General features: G+C 35.4%; 1 pseudogene; it reads left to right on the top strand.

The window, feature by feature from the left end:
* The first annotated feature begins 2,269 nt into the window (after positions 1-2,269).
* LOC114052407 overlaps positions 2,270-21,883 on the top strand; it is a 37,617-nt pseudogene continuing 18,003 nt past the window's right edge.

A 21,883-nucleotide genomic window follows, 5' to 3' on the forward strand; every position in this document is an offset into this window, starting at 1 on the left:
AATTTAAGCTAAGGTGTTCCACTCAGACTTGGGTGAAGACAGATTCTTCTGTCTACATAGCCCAATGTTGAGAGTGGTCTGGTAGAGAGATGTTTTCTCTGTCCTAGGGTGAATGATAATGGGGTGACTTCAGCCACTGTTGGAAAGATATCTAAACTGTGCAGCCTAATCCCAAAGTGAGCTCAGTTCCAGACTGGCTCCCATACATGCATGCCTCATACTTTGAGAGAAATAAAACATGGATACAACCTAAATCCTGTTTGTCTTTTTTAGACCAAACTCTATAGGCTGACAATGCCTACTATGGGTTAAGAATTAAGCTATATGCTGCACATATCAATAAAAAAAGATCACCTCTTCTTTCAAAGAGCTCACAATCTAATTGGGGAAGATACAAAAAAAAGGAAGTTGAAAACTGGAGTGATTGTAAGTGGGAGAGAAGGTACCCAGAATAGAAGCATGAGAATGGTAGTGTCAAATATAGGTTGTAGAACTGTTGGGATATGGAACAAGAAGTCAAGAATATCCCAGGAATCAATGAAAAAAAATGAGAAGGAAAGGAGCTCAGCCTGTATTCAAACTCTCCTACAACAAAACCATATTTGTAAAACAAAACAAAACAACTTGATATTGGGTAACAAATAGAGAGGCTTATTAGTGGAAAAAGAAATTAGGGACATGATATAGAGAAACAAATGATGATAGTAAGCTGTTTTTGGTAAAAATGAAGATCCCAGATTTTGAAACAAGAACTCATTATTCAACAAAAAAATTAGAAAAATAGTCTAGCAGAAACCAGGCCAATATCTCACTTAATGTAGCAGAATAAGCTCAAAATGAATTCATGATTGTAATACAAAGTGTGATACAAACAAATTGGAGGAGTATGGAAAAATTGCTTGTCAGATGTATGGACAGGGGAAGAGTTCATGACCAAATAAGAGAAAGAAAGGTTCAGAGAAGGTAACATGAACAACTTTAGTTACGTAAACTAAAGAAGATTTTGCTTAAATCCAACTTAACACAGCTAAAATTTGAAAAACGAAACTGGGGAAAATATTTGCAGGAAATCTCTCTGACAAAGGTCACATTTCTAAGACATGTAGAGAACTTAGTCAAATTTATAAGAACACAACCATTTGTAAATTGGTAAATGTCAAAGGATGTGAATAAGAAGTTTAATAAGTCTGTAATACCAGGAATCATGTAAAAATGTTCTGTCATTAATAATTAGGGAAATGCAAATTAAAACAACTCTCAGGTACCATCTTGTACCCATCAGATAATCTATCTTGACAAAAGTGGGAATGACAAACACTAAAGGAGCTATTGGAAAACATGTATATTAATGCCCTATTGGTTGAGCATGATCTGGGCTAACCATTCTACAAAGGGATTTGGAAGTATGAACAAAAAGTTGTTAATCTCACCATACACTTATAACACTTCAATACTGGTACTAGGTGTATAATCCGAAGGAACTAAAGAATGAGGAAGAAGACCCGTAAGTACAGAGAAGCTCTATTTGTGGTAGCAAATAATTGGAAATTGAGGGGTTAAGCTTTAGTTGAGGAATGGCTGACCAAGTTCTGGTACATCAATATGGTGTAAAGAATACTGTGCTATAAGAAAAGATGAAGGGTATATTTTCAGAAAAACCTGAAAATTCTTCCTTGAACTGATACAGATTGAGGTAAGTAGAATCAGGAGAACAATCTATACATTCTCAGTATTGTAAAAATAATCCACTTGAAAGTCTATTGAACTCTGGTAAGCGTATCATATCCAAAGGACTCATGATGAAATATGCTTTCCGTCTTTGGGCTGAAAGCTGATGTACTCAGAATACAGATTGAAGCATACCTTTTTTAACTTTATTTTCCATATAAGGACTTTTCCAATAAGGACTAAATGCAGTGCTTGGCACATATAGGCACTTCATACATGCTTGTTGACTGATTCATTTGCATTTTAGAGCTCCGTAAGACTTTAACTCTGCTCTGGTTTTATCACCACTCTGTCTGAGTTTGTATTATTATCATTGCTTATTTAAAATGACTAAGATTAGTCATTGTTTTCTGAACTCAATTGACCATCACAGAATTTCATGAACTTTTTTTTTCTCTGCTGGATCACAGTTTCATTGGCTGTCCCTTTAATTCCCCCCTCCTTGTTTTACTGTCTATATATTCCTTTCAGAAAGTATTAAGAACAAAGGTGCAGAGACAATGAAAAGACACAAATAAAAAGCTGACTAGAGAGCACAACAATGAATATTATCCCAAGCTTAAGTGCTGGAACCTGGGTACTACTTGTTCTCTTCCTGACTCTCCTTTTTCTGTAAGTAAGAACCTCCTTTTTTTTTTTACTCCTTACAATTTATGAAGGGATTTGACCCAGCTCCTTTGTGACTGTCACAGGACATTTCACAGTGACTGGTTTCTAGTTTCTCCTACTCTTTGCAAAATGTATATCAGAATATATTTGTTATTTAGTATTTCTGTAAGTGACAATGCTGACTTTCTGTGCTTATACCAATGAATTGTCATAGTATGCTAGAAAAAGAACCAAGGAAAACCAGATCCTTGATCAGAGGCTATATTCTCTTTTCCCAAAAGAATAAACTTTCAAGATATTCCTTTGATATTGTTCAAGTAATTTAAAAGCCAAAAAAACTCCTTAAAGAAACCTGAGTTCATGTCGATGGTCTGTTTTTTCTTATTACCTTTTCAGTTTTGCTACCTATTATTTAACTTTTCACAGTTTAAAAGGTATTTCCTTATGTTCAAAAAATTATAACTCATTTGCTAATGCTCATCTTGACCAAAACATTGCAGTCTTTTCTGTCAGCTGCTTTCTAGGAATTCCGTGTGACATATTTTTGCATCCTCTTTAAAAAAAAAACCTTTGGGGTGAGTGTGTCACCAAAAATCCAGCATCTTTGTTCTGCTCCATCCATCTCTTTTAACTAATCACTGTCCTGCAAAGGCAGGGAACTAGAAAACTGGTCAATTTCATGGATATGTGTCAGAGACAGAAGCTTTTCTAGACAAAAAATACCAGTTTATCAAGTACATCTACTGTTGCAATACTCACAGGCTGATGTTATGCTTAGGACTTTGTTTATTTCCTGTTATGTTGGTTAGTTTACCAAAAAAAGATGCTGTGGTCACTGTTAAATGTTAGAGGGAAATTCACAGAATAAATTCATAAATTTTCCTTTTTATTTTTTCCTGGAAACTCTGAATTGTAATAATTTAGTCAAGTAGTAGAAGCTGATATTCATATACTTCTCATGTCCTACCATTTTTGAAATCCCCTGTCAGTGATTAGAGGGAATTTGGTGGTAGTTCTCTACATGAGTATAAATAAAAGGACCAGCCTGGAACAAATGCTGTTATTATTGAACAGGAAGATACTTTAATATCAAAATCCCAATATCCAGGTTTTTTTCTTAGGATTATCACGAAATACCAGAAGGGCACACAATTGGGAAATATGAAGATTAGATGCCATGAAATCCTTCTGCATTCATGCCCAAATCACAATACTGATGGCTTAGGTGGCTCCTAGCAAACTAGAATAATAATGTGCTCTGGAGTGAAATACCTGAATTCTGATCCTTCTCTTGATGTTCACTTACCTATATGACCTTGGCCAAGGATCTTAAATTGTTGAGCCTCAGTTTCCTCATTCATATAATGAAGGGACTCTGAAAATGGACTTGAAAGTCTCCTAAAACTCTGGATTTATGATTTCATCACAATAAGTCCCATAATGGAAGGCAGAACTGACAATGTGTGCTGCTTTGAGCCATTGCTGACTGAGGGTAATGATGTACTACAGTATTTATAAGAACATAGGATATGAGATCTAGGAATAACCTTGGAGATTATCTACTACAACTCCCTCATTTTCTCCCCTATTTGCCAGATGAGGAACTTGAGGTTGAGGCAAGAGGAGTAGCCTGCCTAAGAATACAATACAACAAAATACAAGTATGATATAAAGTAACACAATATGATAAAGTATATTTATAGAACCTACTACTTTGAAATTATAATCAGCAAACAGATATGCTAAGCAAGAAAAAAGGGAATCCATATCCTAGATAAGAAAATAATAACAATAATAAATGTGAAATGATGAATGATATATCAACCAAGTTCTTTTAAAATTATTAGAAATTTTATTGTGAAATCAAAATTAAATGAGTTGAACTTTTCAAACAACAGTCATACTCTTCCCCCACACTCTGCTGATGTTGAAATACAATCAGGTAAAGTGACATATAAATAATAAAGAAAGAAAAGTTCCATCCAAACGTGCTAGAAATTTTTACCATATTTGAGCCAATATTCTTTTCTTTATTTCCTTTTTTTTTCTCTTTTGTTTCTTCTTTAAGTGAAGTTATGGTGTAAAGGTGTGACCATTCTGGTTTTGTTGATTTTGCTATATCTTATTTCATAAATGTCCTTTCTTATTTCGTTGTAAACATTAACCATGATTTTTGCAGAAGGTTCTATTATATTTGATTTTGATAATGTGCTATAATTAATTTAGAAAATTTTGAACACATTATTTGTGTCCAATTTTGGCTTTTCAACATAAAGAACCAATGAATACGTTTTTTATGCATATGTAATTAATTTTTTTGTTTTTTTCTGTGATACTGTCCTAATAGAATAATTTCTTGATTAAAAGTCATATTCAATTTTGTGACTCTTGTAGTGTATTGGGACATTGATCTTCAAAATATTTTCTTGATTCTGAAGTCCCACAATGTATTAGTGTATCTGATTCCTCATAACCCCACCAAAAGTCGATATGACCATTATGGATCTAATGACAAGGTTGTGCAATATATTCTGGTTTAGGACCACAAATTCAAAGGCATGTGCCAACAGAACCATGTGAGGCACCTCACCATTTACCATCTTGATTCAGACTCTGTTGCTGAACATCTTCCCTACAAAAGTCAAACACCTTCAACAAGCCTGTCTCCTTGTTCAGTACAAAAGTCTTTGGGGAATTAAAGCTGTGGGCTTCCCAAAGCATATTGGATAGGTATATGATGATCTTGAATAAGCTGCAGCATATAATGAAGAAAGGAAGAAAGGAAGGAAGGAATTTAGGAAGGAAGAAAAGTAGAAAGGAAATATGGAAGTAAGAAAGACTTTTCCAAGCATGTACTATATTGTACGTATTGCTGTACACACTTTCACAATATGCTTATTTGATCCTCACAACAATCCCGAATGGCAGTTTTTATTATTATCCTCACTTTGCAACTTAGAAAGCTGAGGCAAACAGGAGATAAGTAACTTGTCTAGGATCACACATCTGCTTAGTGTTGAAAGCTCTGTTGAAAACCACCTGGTGAATTATCCTGTGGACTTAATACACCACACAATAAAGCAGTATGGGAAACTCTAGAGGGGGCTGTCATGACAGCCTCTACTCCAAAATGTCTCTCTGATATGTCTGCAATGACAAGTTGCCTAGAACAAATGAGTGAGCAAATGACTAAACAAAAAAAAAAACAAAAACAAAAAAAATAGGAATTACTAAGAGACAAAGGATATCCAAGAAGAGGGAAATAACTATCTGTCTATAAACAAAGCCTTGAAGAAAACCACAACTTGCCCACAAAACCAATTTGAATCCCTAGAAGAAACAATGTAAGAGCTAAAATTTTTAAATTACAATGGTATTATAAATTAATTGAGCCTAACAGAGAAAAGAAATAAAAAAGAAATAAAAAAGTAAAAGTGAAGGACACACTTGGAAAAATAATTAACTGTTTATCATAAAGGGTACAAAACCTTACCCAAGTAATTGCCTCCTTGAAAATTAGAATAGATCAAACAGAAGATAATGATTCCATGAGATAAGAAGAAATATTAAAGGATAGCCAAAAGATGGAAAAGTAGAAAATAATATGTCTCTCATATTAAAAAAAAACTGACTTGGATAACAGATTAAAGAGAAATAATTTATGAATCAATGGACTACCTGAAAGCAAAGTCCAGAAAAAAGAGCCCAGGAATCATAGTTCAGGAAATCATGAGAGAAAACTTCTGAGACTTGATTCAACTAGAGGATAAATTAAAAATTGAATGAACTCATCAGATAGTTCTGGAAAGATATGTCTAAATGAAAACCCCTAGTAATGTCAGAAACAATTTCCAAAGGTTCCACAGGAGAGCAAACTATTGTAAATACTAAGAAAGAAGGAATTTGAATTATGAGTAGCCAAAGACAGGACCTTCTAAGATTTAGCAGTTTACATTGAAGAGGAAAAGAGAATGTGGTAGATGGTGTTCCTTAAAGCAAAAGACATACACTTAAAACTAAGAATAAATTACCTAGTAAAACTGAGTTTAATTATACAGGAGGGGGAAAGTTACAGGAGCATTCCAAAGAAAGGACCAGATTAAAGTAGAAACTTTAAAATACAAACTTGAGAGTAAAGAGACATAAAAAGGTGAGCAATTATAAAAGACCAAAGTCTTTTAGTGAGATGTATTTGCTTTCCAACTGGGCCAGAGATAGTACATAATACTAATAAGAATTATAGTGCCAAAGAATTGGAAATTGAGGAGATGCTCATCAATTGGGGAATGACTGAACAAGTTGTGGCATATGAAAGTAATGGAATACTATTGTGCTATAAGAAATGATAAGGAAGCGGACTTCAGAAAAACCTGGAAAGACTTTTATGGACTGACGCTAAGTGAAGTGAGCAGAACCAGCAGAACGTTATACACAGTAACAACCACATTGTGCGATTACTAACTTTGATAGACTTAGCTCTTCTCAACAATGCAAGGATCTAAGACATTTCCAAAAATCTCCTGATGGAAAAAGCTATCCATATCCAGAGAAAGAACTATGGAGTCTGAATGCAGAGCAAAGCATACTATTTGCTCTTTTTTTTTCCCTTCTGCTTTGTTTTAATTCTTCTTTCTTGTGGTTCCTCCTATTGGTTCTAATTCTTCTTTACAATGTGACTAAAGTGAAAATATGTTTAATAGGAATGTATATGTAGAGCCTTTATCTTATTGCACGCTACCTTGGGGAAGGAGGTGGGAAAGGAGGGGGAGAACATTTAAAACTCAAAAGCTTATGGGAATGAATGTTGAAAACTAAAAATAAATAAATTAATTAGAAAAAGAAGAAAAACATTATAGTGCCAGATGAGGTCATAGAAGGGCCAAATAAGATTGAGACCTTGCAAGTGATTTTTGTAATATTTTGATGATCTTAAAGGAGAAAGGAAAAGGAGGAAGAAAATAATATTGTGGGGAACAAAAGAAGAGAAATAGAGAGGACATATTGCATGATTGGCGAAGAACAGAAAGTAGAAATTCAAGTAGCATTAAATTAGAAATTCAAACAAATGAGGAAGGATAGGGGATGGGTAGGACTTGAACCTCACTTTGAACTGAGTGTGAAGCAAAGTGAGGAGAACCAGAAGAATAATTAATATTCTTATATTTTTTAAATGATCAATTTTGAAAATCCTAAGAACTCTGATCTTTATAATGATTAACTATGAATCTAAAGGACTGATAATTTAGAATTCTGTCCATCTCCTGACAGAGGTGATGGACTAGCAATGCAGAGGGAATCATATACTTTTGGATATAGACAATGTGGTGATGTGTTTTGCATGACTGTATGTTTGTTATAGAGGTTTTATTTTCCCTTTTCTTTTCACAGTATGGGTGGGGGGAATGAGGACGTAGGGAGGGTGAGGCAATGCTTGTTAATATTAAATTATTATTTTTACAAAAAAAAAAAAGTGAAGCCAGTGTCTACAAGGATACTGAATGGTGGTGGCTTGGGGACCAAAGTTCAAGGTAAAGATGAAAAACAAGATTATGAAATATAAGATATAGAGAGAAAAGAAATTATAAGATGTGATCAAACAAAGGAATTTTAGAATCCTTGGCCATAGAAGTGGAATATTAGAGGTGATAATATCAAGGTTGTTATTATCCCTATACGTGACTGATAGGAAATGAGGGAATAGGAGTTGGATGTTGAGATTAAGAATAGGGAGGCCAGGGTGTTTTGGGGACTAACTGAATAATAATGTCCCCTTGTGTAAGGGCAGGTTAGACAGCAAAGGAAAAGTGAGCCAGTGTCTGGAGTGCTTGAGAAAAGAAAGCTGTAATCTAGCATATAATTGCCTTCAGAACTGGATCAGGTAAGATATATCTGGCAAGAGTGAAACTCAAAGGAGGAAAAGTTGCTAAGTGATGCCAGTGGAAGGGTCTGGGAGTGGTAATAAAGAGCAAGGAAGGAGTACACTGAGTCTTCTACCAGTACTAGTATGTCTGAGGGCATGAGAACTCAGGAGATGAAGGGAATTGTGTTGTTAATGGAATGCAGGTCCAGAGGACACAATCAAAGAGGTGGGCAGAGCTGAATTGTTACCTGAGGAGGGTAGGACTATGATATGCAGGGAAAAGAGAATGGGAAATAGAAGCAAGGTAAGTGGGTGATTGTTGCTTAGTCGTCAAAGAACTCTGTATCAAATGGAAGAGTAAATAGTAAGAGAATGCTAGACATAGAGAACAGTCATCTCCCTTTCTAGTATCAAGGAGGGAGGGATATTAGGAATAGTATAAATAGTTCTTCAAGTATATAAGTTCTAACAGTAAGTAAGTGTTATATCCAAATTTTTGATGTTGAGGTGAGACATTAAGTTGAGTGAAAGATATTGAAAACTGTGATTGTGTTTTCTAGTGTTCTGGTCCTAAAAATGAGTGATCTGGTGTCTGAGGCACCACAGCTGAGTTGGGCCTGGAGAGGATGGCTTCATATTCAGGCTTTTGTCCTGAGCTATCTTGGTTGTATGTATGGTGCATTGACTGTGGACTGGGTCCAGTCCAGCAACAGAGACTTGATCCTACTCACAGTACAATAGAGTTCAGCTGTAGAAATGATGGAATAAATCCAGATGGAGGGACATTATATTCCAGCAGTAATGCTGGTGATGGTTTTCTTGAGGCTTGCCAAACTTACCTACACCTAATGTGTTGTTTTAGTCCTTACTGAATCTCAGGTGGCACTTCAAGGAATCTCAGCCTGGCCTCATCATGTCTCAGGATGTTTGTGGAAGCCAGCAAATATTTCTAGAAGTGCCCCCTTGGCATCCAGATTTGAGGGAACCAAACTTTACCTCACTGTTACATTTGGAGTTCCTCTCCTTCTGATTACTGACAAGTGGACAACACTATTTTTGTCTTTGGCCCTTACCTTGACTCTAATGTCTTTGTATTTTTCCTTCACTATACAGATATGGGACCTGGACACACAAGCTCTTTAAGGACTTGGGAATTCCAGGACCAGCACCTCTTCCTTTCTTTGGCAATGTTCTTTCTTATCACAAAGTGAGTTTCTTTGAGTTCTCCTTTACTCTCTTTGAACAGTGTAAAGAACATTTGCTCTTGGCTCAAGAGGCAAATGTCAGCTCTAATACTTATTACCTATGTGACTTTGGGCAAATCAATTGTTCTCTTCAGGCCTCAGTTTCCTTATCTGTAAAATAAGAGGTCCAGACTTTCAGCTCAAGATGTAGGATCTTGTGATTCTTTGTAAGACTTCAGATTTCCCAAATTTAAGTTATCCACTTAAATCGCCTCTATCTTAAATAGTGCTCTAGGGGATAAGGACTAGACCTGAGATTTAACTGATACAAGAACTCCCAGGTGAGGTAATGGCTATGACCCACTGACTTTTACCAAAACGTTGAGTCTTGGAGTTTTACCTACAGCATCAATTAATTACTTTGCACAGGGTCACCCAACCAGTAAGTGTGAGAGTAAAACTTGAATTCTTTGATTAGAGACCAGTGAGGAAAAATCTTTGTGCCTTTCCACTGACTGTATCAGAGCATTTATCTCCAGATGTTGATGCATAGATAGGAGAGACAGCATGTGAAGCTCTAGATCAGAAGATGCGTCATGTAATGGTAAGAACTAGAATCTAAAACCCAGAATATTGGCTGAGATATGGTAACCATTCACCTTTTGTGTCCTTCATTTTACTAATTATCTCATCAGGTTGTTGTAAAAATCAAATGAGATACATTGACTCAAGAAGTGAATGTGAAACAGCTTTAGAAAGTGTAAGATACTACTGAAAGTAAAAGGGATTTGTCAAAGTATTTATCATCACAATTATTTTAACAATAATCTTTTTAATGAACATTTATTAATCATTTACCTTGAGTGATACACTATGATAGGCATTAAATTAGGATACTTAACATGGAAATATAAATTTTTAGGGCAACCATTTTTAGAAAAATTAGTTTCTTTTGTAATGCTGTGAGTTTTACACATTTTACTACATCATTTTGAGAAGAGGTCTAAATTGTTAAATTGTTAAGGACCCCTGATGAGGGGAAATACAAAGATGAAAAAAATCAATGGTAGACGTCCTCAAGGACCCTATTATCCAGTACAGAGAATGACATATATTAAGATAATTGTAATTTAATTGAGAATATAGTGACAGCATAAGTAGATAAGTGTTTTAATCCATTTTATTAAGTGTCTACAATGTTAAAGGCACTGGGTTACAAATACAGTGAATAGAGCAATCTCTACTTTAAACAGTCTTTCATAGCATAGAAAAAAGCATTAGAGTTAAACTCAAGAGAGCAAGGATCCTGGAGAAATCTTTTTCTGCTGGAGAGATCAGGAAAGACTTCATAGAAGTGATCACGTTTGAGCCGGGTTATATGTCAACAATTAGAGATGGGGGTGGGCAAAGACCTCAAAGCAGAGTGAAAAGCATAAAAAGAATAGTAAAAATTATAATTATTTTATATTTAACTTCATAATGTAAGGCATTTTTAACATTCATTACTATGAATTCAGGCCAATACATGATTTTAAAATTCTTTTTGCAGGATTTGGCATATTTTGATATGGATTGTTTTAAAAAACATGGGAAAATCTGGGGGTGAGTACTCTAAGTAATCTTTTGATTATACCTACTTATTTCAATGATCAGTCACCCATAGCTCCCACTCAACCCAAATACATTTGTGAAGGTAGAGCTATTGGAGATCTGTTTAATGTCACAGAATTCTAGTCCAGGCCCATAGAATCATAATAGATGCACCCACTATGATATAACCTTTGGTCATAGATTCTATAAAAATCTCTGTTTTAGTTCAGTGTTATGATAAGAGGAAGGTTGAAGAAATAAGGAAATATTGGATAAAGTGCTTACCATGTAAAGGCCTGCTGAGCAATACAGATACAAAGACACAACTGAAAAAGAGTTCCTGCCCTGAAGGAGCTTCCATTCTATTGTGCAATTCAACATGTAAAAAGAGTAGTAATGAACAAAGATGATCAAAGCAGTAATTACAATGAGGACCAACCAATGAGGCCAATGAGGACAACCAATATTTCTTTGAGAATTAATTATACTTCAAAAGACAATTCTTTCACTTTCTTTAATTTGCTGTCTAGAATCCTATTAATCCTGACCCATAAATTTGGACCCAATGAATTTTTGATAAGACATACTTAGTAAATATCATTCTCATTGAGTATGAGGCATTAAATAATAGTAGAATTTTTAGAAATATCAGAATTTTGTGTGATATTATATATGCAAGTACAAATTATATTATATTATATGAACCAATTTCACTTTAATTTCGATGAGTAACCAATGATACACTGGTTAACATTAGTGTGGCACCTGATACCCTGTAATTCTATACCCTTCTATTAGCTACCTCCGATTCTAGAGATTTGGGAAGATGGCCAGAATCCTCTCCAAATCTTAGCTCTTGAGCATCAACACAAATGGTTTGCTTATACTAGTCAGTCAAAGAACTCCTGGTCCATAAGAGGGAATATAACTAAACAGCAATGAAAATTAATCAGCAATAGAACATGCCTTTTTAAATGTTGAGTTCATTCTCCCACAAACACACTAAAATTCAGTGATGAGAAGAGAGCTTCATTGGAATTATGCCTGGACAACTACACATTAGTACACATCTAGGTAGAACACAGGTGTGAAGTGATAATTATACAAGGAGTACATGAGAACAAGACATATTTACAGGGACATCTTATGTCAGCAAAGCTGCATGGCTGCCAATGTCCTTTACTAATGTTATTGTGCCACTCTATTAGACTTATTCCTCACCAAACATCTTGTATCAGGTCTTTCCTCCTTGTCTTACATCTTAGTTACTTTGGTACTCCAAGATTCTAAATTCTATCTTCAACTCTCAGGAAGGTTATCTATTTATTGGTTGTGGGTAAGCATGCCATGCTAAAACACTCCTTATATTGTCTTCATGTTCAAGGTCATCCATTCTCATCTCTTTAGGTGCAAGTACCCACAATGCTTCATCCTGAATGCTTTTCCTTATTCTAATCAATCCAATTATTTCCCAGGACCACTCCAACACAGTTTTTCATCACCTATTGTCCTTCACAGAACCCTCATCCTATCATCTACCAACATTCCTCCACATCTGTAAACTTCTCAACCAGCTTGATTTCTAATTCCTTGCTTTAATAGAAACCTGGCCTTCTCCTGAAAATACCATATCCCTTAAAATGCTTTCTGCTCTGTCTCCTACTCCCTCCACCCCCAACTCATAGGATAAGAAGATGAAGAAGGCTTATTCCTTAATCACTGTTGTTTCCAAATTATTCTTCTTCCACTATCCCCTAAATACTTTCCCTTTTATCTACTCACCTCCAAGTAACTTTCCCAACTTTTTTAATGACCTTGGTGACGAGTTCTCCATCTTCTCCTCCACACACCCTCTGTTCTTGGCTACAGAAGAATATTTCAGTTGATAGTCTGAAAATCCAACTTCTCAACCTCTGCAGTTCCAAAGAATTCCTTTCCCACCTCCATGCAGCATGTTCAGTTTCCTGTAATTTTCAATTCCATTTCTACAACATCTCTCAAATCCCTTTTGTATTCCTATGAATACCACTTCTAACATGAGTACAAGTTGTTATTATCATTCATATAGAGTACTTTTGTGGACTCCTGATGACATTCTTCTTGCCTCCACTCTCTCTTCCACTAAGTTCATTAAAAAAAATTATTTTTTAAAACTGTTTATTAATTTTTAACATTTGTTTAAAAATTCTTGAGTTCTAAATGCTTTCCTTTTTTCCATTCCTCCCTTGACCCATTGAGAATTCAAGTAATATGACATCAATCATATATGTGAAGTCATGCAAAACATATATCCAAATTAAGATGCTTAAAAAAACCTATGAAAAATAAAGTGAAAAACAATATGCTTCATCAGTTCTCCCTCTGGGGAGATTTTTCATGATTTTTCATTATGAATGGGTCCTTTGGATCACTTAGCCCATTCTTAATACAATTACTAACAATAATCCTTCTTGTGCATAGATCTGTTTATGTTCACACTTCTGTGCCAAAGTTCTCCCTAGCTCCCTATTGCCTGCTAAGTAAAATTCAAAAACTACAGCCTAATGTTCACCACTCTACCTCACATAGTACCACCTCACCTTCTATTAGTCCCCTCTATACACTTTGCTCTTTAGCCAAATGAGACGACTCTTTGGCTCCCAAACACACTTGCCACTCTCATGCCACTGTGACTGCTCAGGCTATTTGATGACATTGAAACGCCCTCTTGCCTTCCTTTTCCTACTGAGTGCCTGACCATTCTTTAAGGCTCAATTCAAATGTCACCTCCTCAAATAAACTATTCTCCTTTTCCCATCATAACACACAACAACAAGAACAACAACAAAATCTACTCTTTAAAGTTTTCAAAGTATTTTATTTATATTATCTTACTGATCATCACAATAACCCTCTAGGTTTGATGGTATTCTTTCTTGCATTTTGCCAATAGGATCTGTGAATAGAAAGTATCTGAGGCAGGATTCTAACTTAAGCAAGCACCAAGTATTTCATAAATATTCTCTGATGAGTTTTATTTTAGATTCTTGGTTCTTTTCCTAATCTAAAATTGGGGCAAACAGAAAGCAGCAGCAAGCTCATGGCCATCAAGTGATACTTTCCACTTGCAACCTCTGTTTCCAACAGTGTAATTTGGTGACTGATGTAATTTCTTCCATTTGGGAGTGTAGGCTTTTTGATGGAAGACAACCTGTATTGGCCATCATGGACCCAGAGATTATCAAATCAGTACCGGTAAAAGAGTTCTTTTCTGTCTTCATCAATCATCAAGTAAGTAACAGAGAACAGTAATGCTGGCAGCAACGGTGAAAGCATGCTAAGCATGTTAAAAGTCACACAGTTTTTAGGCCATAAACAGATAGATGGACACAGGAGACATAGTCTGGGAAATAGCCCCAAGCTTGCTTTTCTGTTTTTGGCTAGGCATTCCCAATCATGATCCTGGGGAAAATATCCTGTGGATGAGGTATTGGCCATCCACACCTATTGCGAAATAATTACCTTATATATAACAGGTCAGCCAGAATAACTGAAGCAATTGATGCCATAAGGAAGAGATAGGAGGTGATGTGTGTCAAGCAGGTCAAATTATCACCACCATCATCACCACCACCACTTCCTTCACCACAACTTCATCTCAGACACTGTGAGAGACAGTCTAGTACATGGCATCCATGATTCCTGGGAATAGTGATGCTTTTAGTATAGTACACCCAGCCATCATTCTGAGAAGAAACTTTTGTACTGATGCAGCCTGGAAACTGCTCCTTCAGGTACAACTATCACAGCTTTTAGGGACTCAGAAAAGAAAATCCTTGCCACCAAAGTCCTTGAGCTACTAAGAGTCAACTAACAAACTGTAGATATTTAAAAAGAATTAGTTTTTGTACTAGAAAATGTAATAGACCTCCAGTTCTGGTTCCACCATTTAATATCTGAATGGTCATGTATTTTATCCTTTTCTCCTAGAATTTGAGTCTGGCAGGGATTATAGAGAATGGTCTCCCATTTGCTAAAGATGACTGCTGGAAACAGATTCGAACAGTGTTGTCTCCAACATTTACAAGTAGAAGACTCAAGGAGGTGAAGCAATTGATATTGGACAGATTGTGAGTCTAGTTGAGAGCAAAAAAAAATATGTTCCAATGATTTTCTCCAGTTAAAGTCTAATTAATAGTCCCACAAGCTTAAATTTCCTATAAGGGCATACTTTGTTTCCTATTTTTTTGCAGTATAATGGAGGGAACACTCTCTCTGGAGTTATAGAACCTCATCTCCAAGTTCACCTCTGAGGCCTGTTACCTGAGTGACCATTGTCAAGTCATTTAACCATTCTGGCTTTAGTTTCCTCATATTTAAAACGAAGTAGTTTGACTACATGACCTTCTACAGATGTATGATTCATTACCTTCTAAAAGAGAGAAATGAATTTATGATATATCATGGTGCTTTTTCTGACTTGAGAAATCTAGTTTCTTCTGGAACTGAGTTTTCCACATGTAACTATTGTCATTTGGCATTTAGATGTTTCCCATCGTTAACCGAGGTGGAGATATGTTAGTGAAGAACATGAGTAAGGAAGCAGAGAAAAACAAGCCTGTAATTCTGAAAGAGTAAGTATGGGGCAAGAGCTATAGTAATCTGAGGAGAAGCAGGACACCACACGTGCCTAAGCCTCTCTTCTGCCATCTTTCCTCAAAAACTAATGCATCGACTTTTAGAGTTCTTCTCTTGACTTTTCAATTAACAAAGCAAGTGTGAAGGACAACATGGTGAGATCTTCCCCTCTGAAGCTAAATGCTTTGAGAAAGCCATCGACAATTAATGACTCAACTTTTGTTCCTTTTTTCTTTGTCTTTTCATATACTGAACTTTCTATAGTCTGGCTTCCAAACTTATAATTTAACTAAGCCTTTTAAAAAGTTTTTACAAAAAGTCTCCAAAATTACTAATGATCTTTTTTTACATTCATGAAAACATTTAAAGCTCTCTTCTTAACATCTTGCATTATCTCTTCTAGAAATTGTATTTGAATTTATGCACAAATTGTGTTTTCCTTTGAGGTTTTGCTTGTAGATTTTTTGGAGTTATTTTCACCTGGGTTTGTGTTTTGAGTGTCTCTGTCACCATAATAACTTTCTATTATGGGACTCTTTTTGTTTCTGGAGGAAATACCTGGGTTGGTTCTATTGTAGCTTTCTTGGGTTATTGGTTGTTTTGTTGTTCCAGGATCCAAAGGAGATCTCATGCTGGGACTTACAAGCTTTTGATGTTCTTATTAGTCTTATTCAGTGTAAAGTCTGTTGAGTTCCTTCCCCTTCCACTTTGACTAAGTGAGGTCTGAGCTTTGCAGGTTCCTGACCTATATTAGTGTGTGAGTAGTAATAGACTGCTGTTGGACTGAGGCACTGTCATCCAGTGGGAAAACTTTCCTGGTTCAGAGTGATAGAAACATAGGCTCCCCTCTGAGGCTGAGGCTCCTTTCATTATTCTTCCTCTGTGGGCTTCAGATTAGTCTAATAGCTAGAGCTGAGAACAAATTCTTTTCCTGAGATCTGAGGCACATTGTTGTTGCTTGCTTTTGAACTTCCCCCTTGCTTGATTGGGTCTGTGACTCATTCTCACATCTAGGTCCTGGTCCCTTCCATAATCCACATAGCATTTGTGGATTATGGTGTAGGAAGTGACAACCTGCCAGTTGGCACCTGTCCCTGCACCCTACCTGAGTTCCCGGTGTTTGTTTGGAACCTTTCATTTCCCTCAGGCAAAGTCTCCAGTTCCTGGAATTTTGCATAGGGCTAATTTCTCACCAATATCTAAAGATCTTTTTTTTATATCTCCCTATGCCAACCTGGTTAGGACAAATGACTCATTGCTTTTTCTCCTTTTTGGATTTCACAGTCATTAACCTGTTTGTTTCAAAAATTTTCTAGGCTAGTTTTGGGGTGAAGGGAACTCTCTGTGCTTCTTATTGGTCAGTCTGGGAGGATTATTTCATTTGAAACTTATTTTATTCTTTGGTATTTTAAATATGTTCATTTTAACAATAAAATAAAAATATAAAAGATGAACAAAATGTATTAATAAAAACAAAGAGATTTGTTATGTAAAATTTGAATTCAGTCAAAAGATTACAGTTAAAAACCTAGAAGGCCACATGTGGCCTTAAGGCAACAGGTTCCCCAACTCTGCTCTAGATAGTATAATATAACTGGGAATACACTGCCAAAACAAACACAGGTACTATATAGGCAAAAGTATAAATAAAAACCTTTTATTCAGAAATAATCAGATTTTGTAATTGGAGAAATATTAATTTTTCATGGGTAGCAGGGCAAATATAATAAAAATGACAATTTTACCTAAAGTAATTTATATATTCAATACCATCCCAATTGAATTACTAAAACATTTTACCAAATTAGAAAAAAATAACAACAAAAATAATTTGAGAGAACAAAAACCCAAGAATATCAAAGGAACTAACAAAAAATGTAAAGGAAAGAGGTTTAGCAGATCTTTAACTATATTGGAATGTAGTAATTATGAAAACTCTGTCTTACTGGTTCTGAAATAGAAAGAAGATCAGTGGAACAGAATAGACATATACTTTACAGCCACAAATACATATAGTAACCTTGTATTTGACATATATAAAGACTCAAAATTTTGGGATAAGAATTCAGTATTTGATAAAAATTGTAGGGAAAACTGGAAAGCAGTATGACAGAAACTAATAATATATCATATATTTAAAAGGTATAGCTGGTTGTCCATAATAGATTTGCACTTTCATGTGAAAACATCTTTTACTATACCATATTATGGAAATGCTTATTTTATTTCATAAATGAAAAATAAAATTAATAAAAAAAGAAAAATAAGAGTGGGAATGATAGTGTACATAATCTGAAGAAGACAAAAGAATAGGGGTCAAAGGTATAGCTGTTAGTATCTTCTCCTATGTGGCCACTTTCCACTTCTGTATTTATCTTCTAGGTATTGGTTTATATATGTATGCATTTATGTCATATACCCTCCCTATTTGAATATTACTGATGCCAGGGGATGTTTTTGCTTTTTTCTCTTATTTCCAGTGCCTAGAATAGTGTCTAGCACATAGTAAGCACTTAGTACATGATAGCTTATTATTTGGAATTAGAGAATTTTCACACTGTGGGGAGGTTAAATAGGAAAACTTAACCTTCTCTAACAGCTTAGGAAAAGGAAAAAAAATAATCCCAATCAGCAGTGCTTTGCTTTTTGTCCCATGAATTTCCAAGCTATCATTCATTCATTCACTCATTCATTTAAAAAAATGCTTTTTGGACTTCTAGGTAAGTAATGTAAAAAATCAGCTTTTTTTTTTTTAAATCCCACCCAGTAGATGCTACTGACCATTTTCACTTCTGGCTCATATGTCCTGCTAGTTTGAACATAGGGACCAGTTGGCAAACTTGGCCAGACCACATTAAAATATAATTGGGAAATATGTAATACAATAAAAATGCAATAGAATACAAGTGTTATTAATATCTGTTTTTCTAATTCCAGTATGTGGCCCACAGGTATCCTTTGGACTGTTTTAAAGACCCCGGTGTCTATTGAATTTCACACCATGAGATTAGAGGATCACATTATGTCTTTTCTTAGAGAAGAAAGAGGTGGTGCCAGTTCTGAGTCTTCTTTTGCTTTCTTTACTCAGCATTTTTGGAGCCTATAGCATGAATGTGATCACCAGCACTTCATGGTGTCAATATTGATTCCTTGAATAATCAGAATGATCCCTTTGTCAGAGAAATCAAGAAGTTAATTAGATTCAGTTTTCTGGACCCAGTCACACTTATAATAAGTAAGTTGGTTCTTCTTTACAGAAATGAATAATTAAAAAATTCAGTGTTCCTGACATTCCAGAAGATAACTCAATACATTGGTTCATTGATTTAGAGATGGACAAAACTTTAGAAGCCATCAAGTCTAACCCCTTTATTTAACAGATGATTAAACTGATGCATAGAGAGATTACAACACAATCTCAGGAATTCTGGAGGTTCAACTTTTTAATTGCTACTTGTGTGTAGCCATTATTCTGAAGAATTCTGGGAATTCAACTCTTTACTTGCTAACTCACTGCACTATTAAATACTTGTGAGACTCTGTTAGAGAGGTGGACCTTTCAGAGAAAAATTGCCCTAAATCCTCAAAGGCACACTTTGCTTTTCAGTCAAAGTTAGCTTTGCAATTAATACAGAAGACCATGGATAAGCACAGGACACCTGATTTTGGAGAGAGATTCCATTCCACTGCTGAGCTTTTCAATGACCCTCAGACAATTGGAGGGCTCAAAAAGAAGATGAGTAAGCAGTAAAATTGTACCTCTGGTACCAACTCCCCATCTACATTACAAATAAAGGTGATAACATCTCTCATAAAATTCTACAGTTTCACAAATATTTTTTGCTTTTTTTGTTTTCCTCAGCATTCTTTCCATTCCTTGTTCCTTTGTTCAAAAAATTGGACATAAGTCTATTTCCAAAAGAAGCAATAGATTTCTTACCAAAATAAGTTAAAAAAATAAAGGAAGAACGAGAGAAAAATTCACAGAAGGCAAGTAATTCTGTCCAGTTTTCAGAATAAGAAAATGAATACATTGTACATTGTTGTATTTCTTTCCTGAAAATAGAGCAAATAATAATTGTATTCCATTTTACTTAATGTTCATCTTTGTTCACTGTAATTTTTATTCAATTCCAACTGTCAGATTTTTTTGAAGACTTACTGTAACCTGAAGAAGTGCATGTCATGGCCTCTAAGCTCATTTCCAGCTCTAACTTTATGTTCTTATTATTTAATATTTGTCAGACTTAGCGATCTGTATTTGTGGGAGTACAAAGAGTAAAAAGACACTGTCCCAGCTCTCAATTAATTTCCAATGACATGGGTGGGATGAGACACATACCCAGTATTACATAGCAAATCAACATATGGTGTGTAGCTGGAACACAAGGAAGAAGAAAAAACCTTTCTCCTTTATTTATACACTCTCAAAAGAAGCCTGGCTAACAATACCAAATGGTATATAAGAATGGGCACAAAAACTATAATTTGTGCCAGTAATGTTGTATGCAAATTCTTGGCTCTTGGCCCAAATTTGGAACATTTTTCATTTTCCCACAAAGCTCGTATTCTGAGCTTTTTCCTGTAACAGCTATGATGCTTAATTCTTGAAGGCAAGGCCAGAAAAGTAAAACATATTGTTGATGCTCGGAAGCTACAGAGTCTTTAATCATAGGCATGTCAGATCATTGCATATTTGCTGACCTAGGACCTATCTAGCTGAGTTTGAAGAGGTATGTTCATTAGTTGACCACAGTGAGATCAATTCCTTTGTCTGTAGTGATCCTGGAATGTTATCCATGAAGTTATTGTAAGATTGTGTTTAGTGGTATCCACATCAATGATATTATAAACCATTGAGCCATTATCTTTCTATCCTTTCAGTCTGACTCAAGAGAATTCATTTCCTGAAATTCTTAATATTTTCTTTTTAGGTTTTTCACCATCTGCTTGCAATCCATAACCCTGTACTGGTTATTGGGAAGAATCTTTTAAAGTTTTGGAATCTGATTTAAAGCCATTATTTTACTCATTTGGGGTTCAGGCTCTTTGAACATCCATGGTCCTTTGTGGAAGGGCCCTGGGTAGAATTCTGCCACTGAGCTGAAACCAAGATGTCTCTAATCATTTATATCTTCATTTTTCTATCCAGCAGTAGAGATATTAATTTGCTGTGTTGATAGCTAATTTCTGTGTTCTCAAGTGTTTTCTCAACATTAGTGGTTTCCATTATTTTTCCAGCACCAGGTAGATTTCCTTCAGCTTATGATGGATTCTCAGACTTCTAACAATTCAGAGAAGCATTCTCACAAAGGTAACTTGGGCATGAGGGTGATCACAAATTGGAATCTTGAAGACATTATCTGTGAAAGTATGAAAACATTTCCAAATTGTTTAGATGATATACCAAATGGCAATAACAAAAATAATTCCAATTATCATGTAGTTATAAGGTTTTGAGATTTGCAGAGCACTTTATATATTTCTTCATTTGATCTTCATAACAACTCATTCTACTTGCTGTCATTTTTATTCTGTATCAGAGATGAGGAATCAAAGGCTGAGCGAGTTTAAGCAACTTCAACAGGATCACAAAAATTTGAAGTAGGATTTGAACTCAGACCTGAATTACCTCTAAATCTAAACTCTATGGTATTACCTAGCCATCTCAGAAAGATGATTGATATCTGTGGGATGAGCTAAATGGAGACAATTTTAAAATTATATTTGAATTTGTGATGGCCAAGTTGGTCTTAAGCTTGGAGGTGATATGAATCCTTTTTTCATCTATACCAAGGACAACAATGAGGCTTAGCGAGGTGGGAGAAACACAATTTTTTTCAAGAGAGAAAATGCTCTTATTCTGTCTGTGCTACTATGTACTTGTGTGACCCTGCATACATCACTTCATTTGGCTAGACTTGCTTGTCATAGGTAAAATCAGGGCAATTACCCAGATGATCATTTAATTATCTTCTCACTCTAAATGCTATAATTGTACTCTATTCCCTGGCCTAGACCATGTTTCTTTGTGTTTAGCTAGTTGGATAGCCAGGTGGCACATAAGATGGAATGCCAGGCCTGGAGTCAGAAGGACTCATCTTCAAATCCAGTCTCAAACACTTCCTGACTGTGTGACCCTGGACAAGTTACTTAACCTTGTTTGCCTCAGTTTCATCATCTGTAAAAATGAACTGGAGAAGGAAATCCCAAACCACTCCAGTGTCTTTGCAAAGAAAACCCAACTTGGGGCACAAAGAGTCTGGCAGGACTGAAACAATTGAACAACAGTAAC

Source organism: Vombatus ursinus, unplaced genomic scaffold (assembly GCF_900497805.2).
Source record: "Vombatus ursinus unplaced genomic scaffold, bare-nosed wombat genome assembly UNPS02014807.1, whole genome shotgun sequence".
Lineage (NCBI taxonomy): Eukaryota > Metazoa > Chordata > Mammalia > Diprotodontia > Vombatidae > Vombatus > Vombatus ursinus.